Consider the following 12783-nt stretch of genomic DNA (forward strand, 5'->3'; position numbering starts at 1 on the left):
CTGAATACGTTGCTCAGATCTGCGTATTGCGGGGGCACCTTCCCTTTGTCCATTACTTCCATCCCGGCTAGGGTGACTCTGTCTCCTCCCGAAACCTTCCCCTCCTTGCAGTGTTCTAGGCAATGCGCTGACCCAAAGGAGACCACCCTCTGATGCCAGCCCACTAGCGGATCGTGTAGCGCCAGCCAGCTCATCCCCAAAATGATGGGCGCTCCTCCCAGGATGGCCACATTAAACGCTATCTGTTCGGTGTGCCTTGCCACCCTCATTATCATCGGGACAGTCTGTTGGCTAACTTCTCCCCCCAACAGCTCTCTGCCGTCAATCGTAGTCACCTGCAAGGGGTTACTTAAAGGGATGGTCTGTATCTGGTGCTCCGCTGCAAACTCCTTACTCATGAAATTACAGGAGCTGCCTGAATCCAAAAGCGCCTTGATCTTTAGTGGGTGTCCGTTTGGCAGTTCTAGTAACACCTCTATCACTAAAGCGGGTCTGGGAGGTTCCGGCATGGGCACTTTCACTGCTCTTTGGCCTGGCTGCTGTGCCCCGACGGTGGCAGCCAGGCGTTGGCTTTTACTTGCTCCTTGCCTTCCTCTTCCTTTCCCCCAACAGCTCCTGCCATCCCTTGCCATTCCTTTCTTTGTGGGCAGACTCTGGCAAAGTGCCCTGGCTGTTGGCAGAGATAACATCTCTTGGCGCTCCTTCCCTCCTTCTTCCGCCCTTCACTGGGATTTGAAACTGCGCGCGCCCGCGCTGTTCCAACTTCCATCTGCTCTGCCGGCGGGAAAGGTGGCTCTGGAATGTCTGGAATGCGGAACTCCCTCCAACGGTCTCCTTTCCCTTCCCGCTTTTCCAAAGCCCTCGCCTCCTGGCGCGCTCCTATGCACAGCGCAGATTTGGTTAACTGATCCATAGACTCCGCCCTGGGCCCCCGGGAAAGCTCATCTTTGACGGTTGAAGAAAGCCCCTCTTCGAAAAGCATTTGGATGGGCTCCGCCGATAGGTCCCACCCCAATTTATGAATCAGCATAGTAAACTCAGTCCAGTACTCACGGACAGATCTGCTTCCTTGCTGGCAAGCCATTAACTGCCTTCGCACCACCCCCTGCTCAATATCGCTGGAAAACATCAGGTCCATGGCACGAAAAAACTTCCTCGTGTCCTTTAGGATCTCATTATTCGCTGCCATCAGGGGTCTAACCCAATCCTTCGCCCCGGATTCGAGATGGCCAATCACAAAAGCCACTCGCGATTCCTCGTCGGGGAAGTCATCAAACTGCAAGTTTAGAGCGTATTGCATCTCTGTTCTAAAGGCATGATAGTTCCTGGGATCCCCCCCGAATTTCTGCACCAATCCTGGCACCTTTCTGGCGAGCGGGGTGGTTTTCTCCTTTCCCTTTTCTGCATCCTGAGCCCTCCTCTCCTCAAGCCTCGCCGTTTGCAGCGCCAACTGGATCTCCAACGCCCTGTACCTTTCTTCCAGGCTTGGACCCCCTCCAGCTGCTCCTGCTCCTCCGGTTCCGGCTGGGTTGCTCATGATGCTTCTCCCTGCACAAGCTGGCTTTCGGTGACTTTCGGATTGCTGTGATGGGACGATGAGCTGCTTGTGCGTAAAATGCAAGTCCCTCAGAGTTTGATCAGGTTTTCAAACCTCTGCCTGTGACGGAGCCCCTCCAGCATGGCTGCGTCAATCGCTAGTAGAATCCGAAAGTGGCTGCTTTCGGAATCGTTTCCAACATAAAAGCTCTTTAACGGAAACACGTCGTCTGGCCTCTCGGCGTGACAGTTTCCGGCGAGGTGTGGGTGTCCCTATAGGAGGTCCTGAGACCTCCCCACTGTTTTCGCTGGAAGCGTCTCTGAGCCATCCCTCCGACTCACTTTCCCTTGGAGTTCTTGCTCGCCCTCTACTGGTTCCCTCTTCCGCTGCTACTCCTCTCTCAACCTCAGTGAGCCTTTGCGCCCCCGGCGCTTTAGATGGCAGTTCCCTGACAGCGCCAGAAGGCCCTCGGCACTGGACCTCAGTGTCCGGGCAGAATGATGGGAGTGGAGATGCTCCTTCAGGTATTCTGGGCCGAGGCCGTTTAGGGCTTTAAAGGTCAACACTTTGAATTGTGCTCGGAAACGTACTGGGAGCCAATTAGAATTAAAAGAGAATTTGGCAAATTCATGGAGAAGGCTTTCACTCGCCATGGTGTCTGTGCCCTGCCTCCACTGCCAGACAGGCAGTCTCCTTCTGGGTACCAGTTGCTGGAATTTGCAGGAGGGGAGAGTGCAGTAGCACTCAGATTCTGCTTGTAGGCTTCCCAAAGGCACAGGATGCAGGACTGCAGGTGAGCCAGGTAATGCAGTAAGCTCGTCTTATGTTATTATAGTCATTTATGAGAAAAGTGTAAACAAAGTTTTGCTTTTCGGACAACTGCTTTGGTATTTCCCCCCAGAGAAAGGTTCTTTGTTTAGTGACTAAAGATTCCGTTTCTCCCACCCACCCACCCTCCACTTTCTCTCTTAATAGCTTGTACAAATTAGACATTTACATGATGCTTTTATTTTATTTTAGGGAAAGTACTCGGCTGGATAAGTTATATGCAATGTGGCAGTTTCCTAGGTAACTACTTGCTTTTAATTGAACAGTAGGGAAAATATTTGTGCAACTTATTGGCACATAAATTAAAGTTGCCCTCTAACAGCCTTAAATTCACACAATCTGCCGTTAAAACCCAATTGTCCTCGTTTTCTAGATTTTCCTTGAATGACCAAACATCACCAGAGTGCTGAAGGATTCCACAGCCATTTCCATGGCCGTGCTCAGTAATGGTGTGGGCAAGCTTGGTGTTTGGTTGGAAACCTCCACTATTTTATCACAAGGCCTTGAATATCTGACATTTTCTTGAAAGGCATAGCTGTTGGAGTCATGCCCAGCGCCAGAACATCAGTTCTTAATTGAAAGCAAGTTTCTAGTCCTTGGGGCGGGCTGTGCGTGTGTGGAGCAGCACAATAAACAACACAAAAGCAGGAAGGCAAATGACACGAACTTCACATTTATATATGCAAACATATAAAAACCTATTAAAACCATACAAATAAGTAGAATTAAAAAAAGAATGGCACCAGCCTTTTCATTAAAAGACATTAGTCAGAGAAAGCCTTCTCCCGCATTCCTACCAAGCATGCCTCTGAGGGGGGTGGGAGAGAAGGCCATCTCCTAAAGATCTCAAAACCTGGGGAGGTTCATATGAAGGGAGTGCAGTCTTTCAGATTGCTTGAAAATAATAATAATAATAATAATAATAATAATAATAATAATAATAATAATAATAAATTTATACCCCGCCCATCTGACTGGGTTTCTCTAGCCACTCTGGGCGGCTGCCAACAAAATGTTAAAAATACAATAAAACACCAAACATTAAAAACTTCCCTTCAGATGTCTTCTAAAAGTCAGATACGGTGGTACCTCGGGTTAAGTACTTAATTCGTTCCGGAGGTCCGTACTTAATCTGAAACTGTTCTTACCCTGAAGCACCACTTTAGCTAATGTGGCCTCCGGCTGCTGCCACACCACCAGAGCACGAGTTCTGTTCTCAACCTGAAGCAAAGTTCTTAACCTGAAGCACTATTTCTGGGTTAGCGGAGTATGTAACCTGAAGCGTATGTAACCTGAGGTACCACTGTAGTTGTTTTTCTCTTTGGCATCTGATGGGAGGGTGTTCCACAGGGTGGGCGCCACTACCAAGAAGGCCCTCTGCCTGGTTCTAGCCACACAGGGCTTTATCTCAATTCTGCTCAAGGAGTTTCAGAAACAGTAGCATCAGTCAGTTGTGTTTTCTTTTGTGTTTCAGCCCTGATGCACATCTGGGTTCTCTTATGTTTTGCGTAAGTATGTTCTGGACGGTAAAGTCTCTGAGATACTGTGTTGAGAATGTGCTGATAAAGTAAGTCAAATGAAAAGTCAGTTTTATAGAGTTAACATGGAATGAAACTACTCTTCGAATAAGTTGGAAAGCTTTACTGGGCCTCTCTGGTAATTTACTTTTTTAAGGAGGTAATGATGAATGAAAATGATTGGCTTGTCTCAGGGTATTGCTAGGGAGTGATCCCAACATGACAGCGGCCCTTTGAATGGCAGCGTTTGGCAGAGCATTAAAGGAGAATAAATGAAGAAATACGTGGAAATTAGAGCAGTACCAGCGTTGCATCTAGTGCAGGATTTTACAAACTAAAAAGGGCAACCTGCCCAGCCAGCAGGGTCCTCCAGGTTAACTGGAGAACCTGTTTAAAAGAAAGCATTTATAATTGTCATTCATTTTATTAAGAAACTCAAAGTGCCCTTTTCACTTAATAAAAAAGCCCAGCTTCGTACAAGGTACCCTTTGAGAACTTCATCAAAAGAAATATTGTTTGGTTAATGGCTAAGGCCAGGTGTCCTCCACTACAGAGAGGCATCTTGTTGATATTAAAGTGAAGTCTGAAAGCGAGAGTTGGGTCAAGATGCCCTTTTGCAGGCAGTATAAATATGATGCAGTAATTCTCTAATAAGGATCGCAAGGCAGTAGGCTTCCAGAGTGCTGAAATGTGCTCTTGTGACATCTACCTGTATCACCCACCATTCTTTATTCAGCCTCCACAGGCCTTTTTTTAACAGCATGAGACAATCTGCAGGTCATAACCTTATTTTATTTTTTGTTTATGTCATTAATTTCCTTTCTTCCTTGACAGAACCCAGGGCACATGCATAAGGCTCCCTGGTGGTCTGTGGAAAATGGCCATAGCTCAAGGGCAGAGCATATGTTTTGCATGCCAAAGATTCTAGGGTAAATCCCTTGCGTCCACAGGTAAGGCTTCGAGAAGGATGTAGGAGGGCTGTAGGACCCTGCCATATTACCAAGGTCTGCCTCTCTTCATATGATCCCAGACCATTTGTCATACTAGCTGGGGCTGATGGGAGTTGGAGTCCAGAGACATCTGATAAGCCACAGATTCCTCATCCCTGGCCCAGTTGACAGAACTAAATATGAAATAATAATAGGTCTCTGTCAGATACACTGATATTTTGGCATTGTGTTTAGTTGTTTTCAGCAGAGGTTGGCCAAACGAAAGGAATGCCATCATTTCTCTACTGCTTTACTCTGGAAGTGACCATGGTTCTTGCTCGTCAGCAGTAAAAGATGAGTTTATAAATAGACAATTTCTGAGAGGCAATGGGGAAGAGGAGGGGTTTTCTTCCTGGATGGTTTCTGGCACAGGCAAGTGTTATTTCTGACAAATGCACGGCTTCCTGTCATTTCTATCTCTTGAGAGCAGCTCCACACTCAACATGGAAAATGTGCTTCAAACATGTAGACAAATATTTCCCGAAGCAAATACGTAACAGTGCCATAGAAATGTATACATGTCCCTGCTTGCATGCAAATGAAGCCCCTGAACTAAATGGGGCACTTGGATGCAAACACATGGGTGTTTAAAGAGTCATGCAGGCATGGGCTGGCGATCCACATTTGATGTATTTCCTGGAAGCACCTGACAATGGGCACCAAGAAAAGGGTGAAGCTTTACTTTCTTTTATCAAAGAACAATTTCAGATAAAAAGCACAGAGATAGGCAACTCCTTCCAGGTTTGAATGCAAATGTTGGAAATAGCCAGGGTTAGTTTCTGAGCTAATCCGATTTTGGAAGATGACCATCAGTGATACAGAAGCAGTGTTTTGAGTTGTATTTCCCAGTAACCACTGAGGTGTTTTTTTTATCCTGGTGTGCACTGGAGCACCAAAGCCAGAGAAGAAACTTCCCTTACTCTCTCTCTCCTGCTAACACTGACCTGGCCAGGAAGAGGGAAGGATTGGGGGGGGGGGTTGAGGTACTCCATGGATGAGAAAAGGTAAATCAAGAATTATTCCCTGGTATGGGTTTTAATCTGTCAGAGAATTCAGGGACCTTGAATTTTCTTTGTAGGATGGCACACATTTCACATGTTTTCAAAGGAATCCTTCTGGTTAGGATGCGATGGTGTATGTTACTAGCTGATGTGCCAATCCACAGCTGACAGCATATGCTGTCAACAGTTAAAGCAGTATCATATGGGAGACAAATGGAAAAGAGAGGAGGAATATTTGAAAATTCTGAGGTAACCCCCTTACTTTGAGACTTTCCCCATCGTCTTCTTCTTCTTTGGCGACCACTCATAGTCAAGTAAGAACACGGTCTTAACAGTGAGTCTGTAAGTGACTGTAGAGGCCAGTTCTGGATCCACACGTCTTTCCACAGTGGGGACATTGGTTTCCAGGCAGGAGTTGATCACAGCGAGGGTTTGCTAAATGTGCCTTCCTCTTAGCACGTTTCTCCCTTTCGTCCTGAGTTTGAGCATCTTCAAAGATGCTTGAAGATGCTTTCCCCAATGTAACCTTGTGCCTTTGGCATGGAGATGTTCTGATTTCCTTATGATAGGATAATGGGTTGCTCTCCCCCACCCCATATATCTTGCAAGAGCACTCACAAAGGGCTGACCTCACAATCTGATTCCTTCCCCACTCCCCTAAAAAAAGAAATCTAACGACTTTTTCAAATCCAGCTATGCTATTTCAGATGTAGAGGATGGCCCTTGTCTGTGAAAAGCAGAGCAAGGAGGAAGTTTTAAGCTTGAGTGAGTTTCTTATGCAATCTTTCTCCCTGAGTTTGGCATGGTCATTGAAGGGGGATAATGGCCAGCTGGCTGTTCCAGGAATTTGAAATGTGAATTATACCCACCTGCCAAAGTGGAGGCTGAAACCTGTTTTGCCCAACCTCGTGGATAATTTATACTGGTATTTGAGGCAACAAGAGTTATGAGAATTTCAGCCAATGCCTAGCATGTGTTTACTAAGGTCACATCCACACCATATGTTTAAAGCACTACTGTAACCCATGAACAGTCATGGAGAATCCTGGGAATTATAGTGCTGATCTCACAGAACTATAATTCCTAGCACCCTTAACAAACTGCTGTTCCCAGGATTCCAGAGGAAACCCGAGTTGCCATTTGCTCCAATTGAGCTAAAGAGCAGTTTTCACCAGGGAAAAGCAGTGCGACAAGAGGAAGTGTGGATGAGCCCTGATTTGCCATAAATGATAACAGGCTCAAATTTCCAGATGAATGAGCCACAATAACTGACCAGAAACTGGAGGAGATTGTACTGTATCAGTTTGCATCTGTCTGGGCAGCTCTGGTTAGGAATTGAGGAAACTAAGCACAAGTTGCTGTGAATCTGGTTCTGCCTGTGTAATTGCTTTTGTGATCCAATAATACCCCTTCCATTTCTTTACATGTAAATAAGCATATTATTTTGAAGGCATAATGTTCCCTGCATGCTCTTCGCCAAAGTAACTAAAGTCTCCTCCAGCGGACGTATTTGTTGAACATCCATTATGATTTACTTGCACAAAGCTTATGCCAAGGTTAGACTATGACTAGTCTTTACTGAGCTTTCATTCCAATTTGTTTGCAGGGCAGTTATACAACAAATGAGCATTCATCTTGATTTGCTTGCAGGATGCTTACATGCCTTTCTGGCAATCATCCCACACTTTTCAGTGGAGTTCCTCATCATTTGTTGTTGTTTAGTCGTTTAGTCGTGTCCGACTTTTCGTGACCCCATGGACCAGAGCACACCAGGCACTTCTGTCTTCCACTGCCTCCCACAGTTTGGTCAAACTCATGCTGGTAGCTTCGAGAACACTATCCAACCATATCGTCCTCTGTCGTCCCCTTCTCCTTGTGCCCTCCATCTTTCCCAGCATCAGGGTCTTTTCCAGGGCGTCTTCTCTTCTCATGAGGTGGCCAAAGTATTGGAGCCTCAACTTCATGATTTGTCCTTCCAGTGAGCATTCAGGGCTGATTTCCTTAAGAATGGATAGGTTTAATCTTCTTGCAGTCCATGGGACTCTCAAGAGTTTCCTCATCATTTACCTAACTGCAAAAAGTCAAGCATTTTCTTTAAAAGTGGATTTGTTGTGCTAGGGCAGGAGTCAGCAAACTTTCTCAGCAGGGGACCAGTCCACTGTCCCTCAGACCTTGGGGGGCAGGGGCAGACTATACTGTATTTTTGGGGGAAAATATATGGATGAATATATGAAAAAATATATGAACGAAATAACCCAGAGATGCAATTTAAATAAAAGCACACATTCTACTCATGTAAAAACAAACTGATTCCCGGACCATCTGCGGGCCGGATTTAGAAGGCGATTGGGCTGGATCCAGACTCTGGGCCTTAGTTTGCCTACCCATGTGCTAGGCCAGGACAGAGACTTTGATTCACTTTACTTGTTCAAATTTAAATTTTTGGTATGCACTTAAATCCCTTCCGCAAAATAGTGACCATCTGGAGGCACCCTGGACTGTCCTGAATGTCTCACCAGCCAGAGAAGGAGTTATACGGAACATTGTATTTTCACTGAATAAACAATGCTTGAAGTTAATCTTCAGCTGACTGTCCTTCCCTAAGTGGTTTCTGGATTCTTGCCTGAGTGCATTAAGAGATGAAAGGATGCGGCATATCAGTTTGTCTTATTATTTTGTCCTATAGCAGTAAAGGAACTTGAGATGATATAATAGCAAATAGCAATTATTTTCAACCATTAGTGGGTACATATTTGGCCACAGAGTAATGTTCCATCTATTATTATTACTATTATTCAGCATCTTTTACTGTTTTCTTCCAGGAAACTACAAGTTTTGCATTCTTTGTTGCAGAATGAAGATTTACCCTGGACTTTTTAAAACTACAGTATTTAACCCACAATACTTAGGAATATAAGTGCCTTGTGTCCTTGTTCCATGTTCTCAGATGCTCTGGGTGTTCAAACTCTGTTCACATGATAGTAACTATATGCACATCAAGCTATTCTAAATATAACATCAGACGTGGGCATTGATTACATTTTGGCTCACAGGGTGTCTTCCACAGTAGTGGAACATCTTTAATAAGTTCAAAGATATAAGAATAGATGGGAAGGGGGAGCAGAGTTGCAGTGCCAGATCCAAACTGCCCATAATCTATTGGCACATTCTAAAGCTGTGGTCACCTCAGCATAAACTGACTCCCCACAAACGAATGGTCAATAAAACAGACCCTCCGGAAGCAACCTTGGTGGTCTTGTATACGACTCTTCCACAAGCCCAGCTGTTAACATGAGAAGCACAGAAACCTTCATCACAGGGCTGCTTCAAAGATAAAGAAAATAAGATTATAAAACATAAATGATAATAGAGTTTAACCGCAGATCTCCGTGGCAATCCTTTGACTGCTCACTTGGGAATGTGGCCCATTGAACTTGCTGAGGGTAACTTCTAAGGACACAGGCACATTTCCTTGTATCAAAGAAAAGTGTTTGATCTGGGGAAAGAGGATTCAAAAATCTGTGAAGCTCAGTAGCCAGTTGAACAAAAAAAATCTAACCTTTACATTGTCTGGTGTACATGAAATTGGTGCTCTAAAAACAACCCAAACGAGATACGTCATTGCACAAGCAAGTTTTTAAACTTTGTTCACTCTCTCTGACAGAGACGCTGAGTTCTACCCAAAAAATTGGGGGGGGGGGGGCTCATCACATGGACGGGATGTCATGTGTGTGATGCACACGTGTGACATCATGTGCATCGGGAGGAAGCCACAAGGCTTGGCAAGGCCCACTGCCACCACGTAGAGGCCCAGCAAGGCCCACCGCCATCGCAGGGAGGCCCGACAATGCCCAGCCCCTCAAGATTGGGGGGGGGGGCTCAGCCCCATCCCAACATACTTTGGTGGAATTGAGGTGTCTTCAGCCCCATAGAGTTGGTGCCTATCTTCTCTGATCATTTCCTTTCTGTTTGTTATATTTTTTCTTCTGTGTTTATATTCCCAAGCTCCTTTAAGCATCTGTTTAATACCTTGCCCTGCCTACTTGTTCTTTTTTGTTTTGTTATGGTGGAGACTTTCTTCTCCCTCATACATTTCTTATTTATGCTCCATGTTATTGCATTTGCAACACTCTTTCATTTCCATGCACATGTCCAGAGGTGCAAATGAAGTTTTGCAGTGTTCGGCTTCATCCCACTCTCCCCACACTCACAAAAAAATTTTTTTAAACATCTGGCTCAACATGTAAGTGAAAGAAGACCCTATTTCCCCAATTTTTTCTCCTTCAGCAGCCACCCCTTGCAAAAGACCTTTCTAATTATTGTTGTTTTTCTGTTTTATGCCTGTTTATTGATTGTAATCTTTTACTTCTGGTTTCTGTTTGTTTTAAATGCTGTTTTATTTTGAGTGCTGGGTTGTGTTACTGACAGTTGTGCAAACTGCTTTGTGACCATCTATGGTGAAAAGCTGTGTATAAATATTGGAAGGAAAAACAAATAAATTTACAGGGATTTCCTACATATGCTTAACCAGGAGTAAGGTCTACTGTGTTCAGTGAAACTTAATGCCTTGCGAGTGGGCTTAGGATCACAGCCTTCATTACTGCACAATCCTGACAGATTTCACCGCAGAGCTGTCTGACGTGGCATTTGTTAAGCAACAATGCCCCAGAGGTTTTCCCCAGTCTGTGTCTTGCTCATGCCGCTTCCCCAAATGCTTTAGGGTTGCAAAACAATACTCACAGGCTGCAAATAGAACTGAGAAAACGGCAAGTTCGACACTTTCAAAGAAACACAAATACAATGTTTGTCATGTGGCCCTGTTGAGGGGAAGAGACCGGAAACCTGCACAGGAAATCCTCACTTGAAATATTATTTAACTTCTTCTCTGCTTGCAAATTTCTTATAGCAGCTGATGCCAGTCGACCCCTCTGAAAACTGAAGGCTTGTAAGCTAGCAGGAACCTATTACGTAATCATCACATCACATCACAAGGACTTCAGTTCTATGCAATTGACTGCGGCAAGCCGTTATTTGGCACGGGGTTGAGCCAAAATCTGAACACATTTACACCAGCTAATCTTTGGTATGCTCCTTTACAGTTGTAGCTTGTGTAAGGCAAAGGGACCCCTGACCATTAGGACCAGTCGTGACCGACTCTGGGGTTGCGGCGCTCATCTCGCTTTATTGGCCAAGGGAGCCAGCGTACAGCTTCTGGGTCATGTGGCTAGCATGACTAAGCTGCTTCTGGCGAACCAGAGCAGTGCACGGAAACGCCGTTTACCTTCCCGTTGGAGCGGTATCTATTTATCTACTTGCACTTTGACGTGCTTTCAAACTGCTAGGTTGGCAGGAGCAGGGATCGAGCAATGGGAGCTCACCCTGTTGCAGGGATTCGAACCGCGACCTTCTGATCGGCAAGTCCTAGGCTCTGTGGTTTAACCCACAGCGCCACCCGCGTCCCTTTTTGTAGCTTGTGTAGTTTGCTCCTAATATTATCTCCAATCCCAATATGCAGGTTTGCCATGTGGTGCCCAGTTGGCATTGACCTGTGACAGGCCCTTCCTGCTAGTGGCCCCCCATTGGTAAAATGCCCTCCCTGGTGAAGTGTGTTTGCCTCCCTCATTACTGAGTTTGAGGAGAAATTTTAAAACATTCCTGTTTACCCAAGCATTTGATGGCTGAAAGATAGTGTTGATGTCAGTTTCCTGGTTGAAAGATATAGTTCGTTGACATCTGTGCTTTTTTTTCTTGAAAAAAATGTTTAGGAGTACTCTCATTTTCTTACTCATATTGAAATACTACCCATCAATGAGGCCAAACTTAGATTCACAAAATGTTGCATACACCCAGAAAAAAAGCACTGGTTGACATTCTTAACCATAAGAGTAATGTATGTGATTGTTTCACGTGTTTTGAGAGCTTTAAAATGTTTTAAATATGTTTTGTTTTTAATTGTATTGTTTTATCACTTTTGTGTTTGCTGTCCTGGTATCCTTTAGGGAAAAGGGTGGGGTATAAATTTTAATAATGATGATGAATAATAATAATACTTCATAAAACAGTTTCAGAACTACTATAATGTACCTTAACAGCATCTTCAATTGTTTTAAATTATTGTTTTTTCTATGTTTTTAGCGATTCAGTGTCGGGCAAGGGAACAACCCTCCAAAAAAATCACTGAAAGGAGTACACTTTTAATCCTGACAGGTATCAGGGAAAGTGTCTCATCCATCCCCCATCCTGCATCTTGGCTGAGTCCTAAAGTCTGTAAAAATTCCCAGTGAGGCTATCCCTCTTCTTTCATTTAATGCAAAATGAATTTTGAGATGTCCTGAGGGCTTTTTTTAAAAAAATATTTTCCCAAGGAACAGTTAAAGGCCACACCAATTAACATTTCCCCCTAAGGCCAAGTGGAGCTATTGTCATGGGAAAATACTGGTTCCACGTGCTTCCAAACGACTCTGCATATTGCTATGATTTCTGTAAAGCATACCAGCCATTAAATGTGACTGGAAAACCTCAGCTTCAGCTCTCTTGCTTTGAAGTTCTATACTCAGACTAACCTGAGGACACCAGAACTCCTAGAGCCAGGGGAAAGGCAAGCCAGCATTTCAGTGAGGTCATTTGCTCCAGGAACAGTTTGAACATGGGCGGGGGGTCGGGGCTAGGTGAGGGAAAATAATTACCGGTAGGTTACAGATATCCACTATCAAGGATGATGGGTATTTTCACTTGGAAAAAACAAAATAAGTGAAGCTTTTAACCTACTTTCAAATAAGCAAACAACATTTCCCCCATTCCAAACAAGCAGTACAAAAATGATTGCAAATTTGTCAATTTCAGCTTTTCTCCGTTTCTCATTTTTCCAGTTTCAAGTTCAGTTCTCCACATTCCCACATCAGTCTGCAATT

General features: G+C 44.6%; 1 long non-coding RNA gene across 1 annotated transcript; it reads right to left on the minus strand.

Moving 5' to 3' along the window:
- Positions 1 to 8927: 8927 nt before the first annotated feature.
- Positions 8928 to 10692, minus strand: LOC309380379. Its single transcript, XR_014172896.1, has 2 exons — positions 10613 to 10692; positions 8928 to 9196 (listed from the first exon to the last, which is right to left on the minus strand). It is a non-coding gene; the product is annotated as an uncharacterized lncRNA (long non-coding RNA).
- Positions 10693 to 12783: the final 2091 nt, after the last annotated feature.

Source organism: Podarcis melisellensis, assembly GCF_964234715.1.
Source record: "Podarcis melisellensis genome assembly, chromosome: 11".
Taxonomy (NCBI): domain Eukaryota; kingdom Metazoa; phylum Chordata; class Lepidosauria; order Squamata; family Lacertidae; genus Podarcis; species Podarcis melisellensis.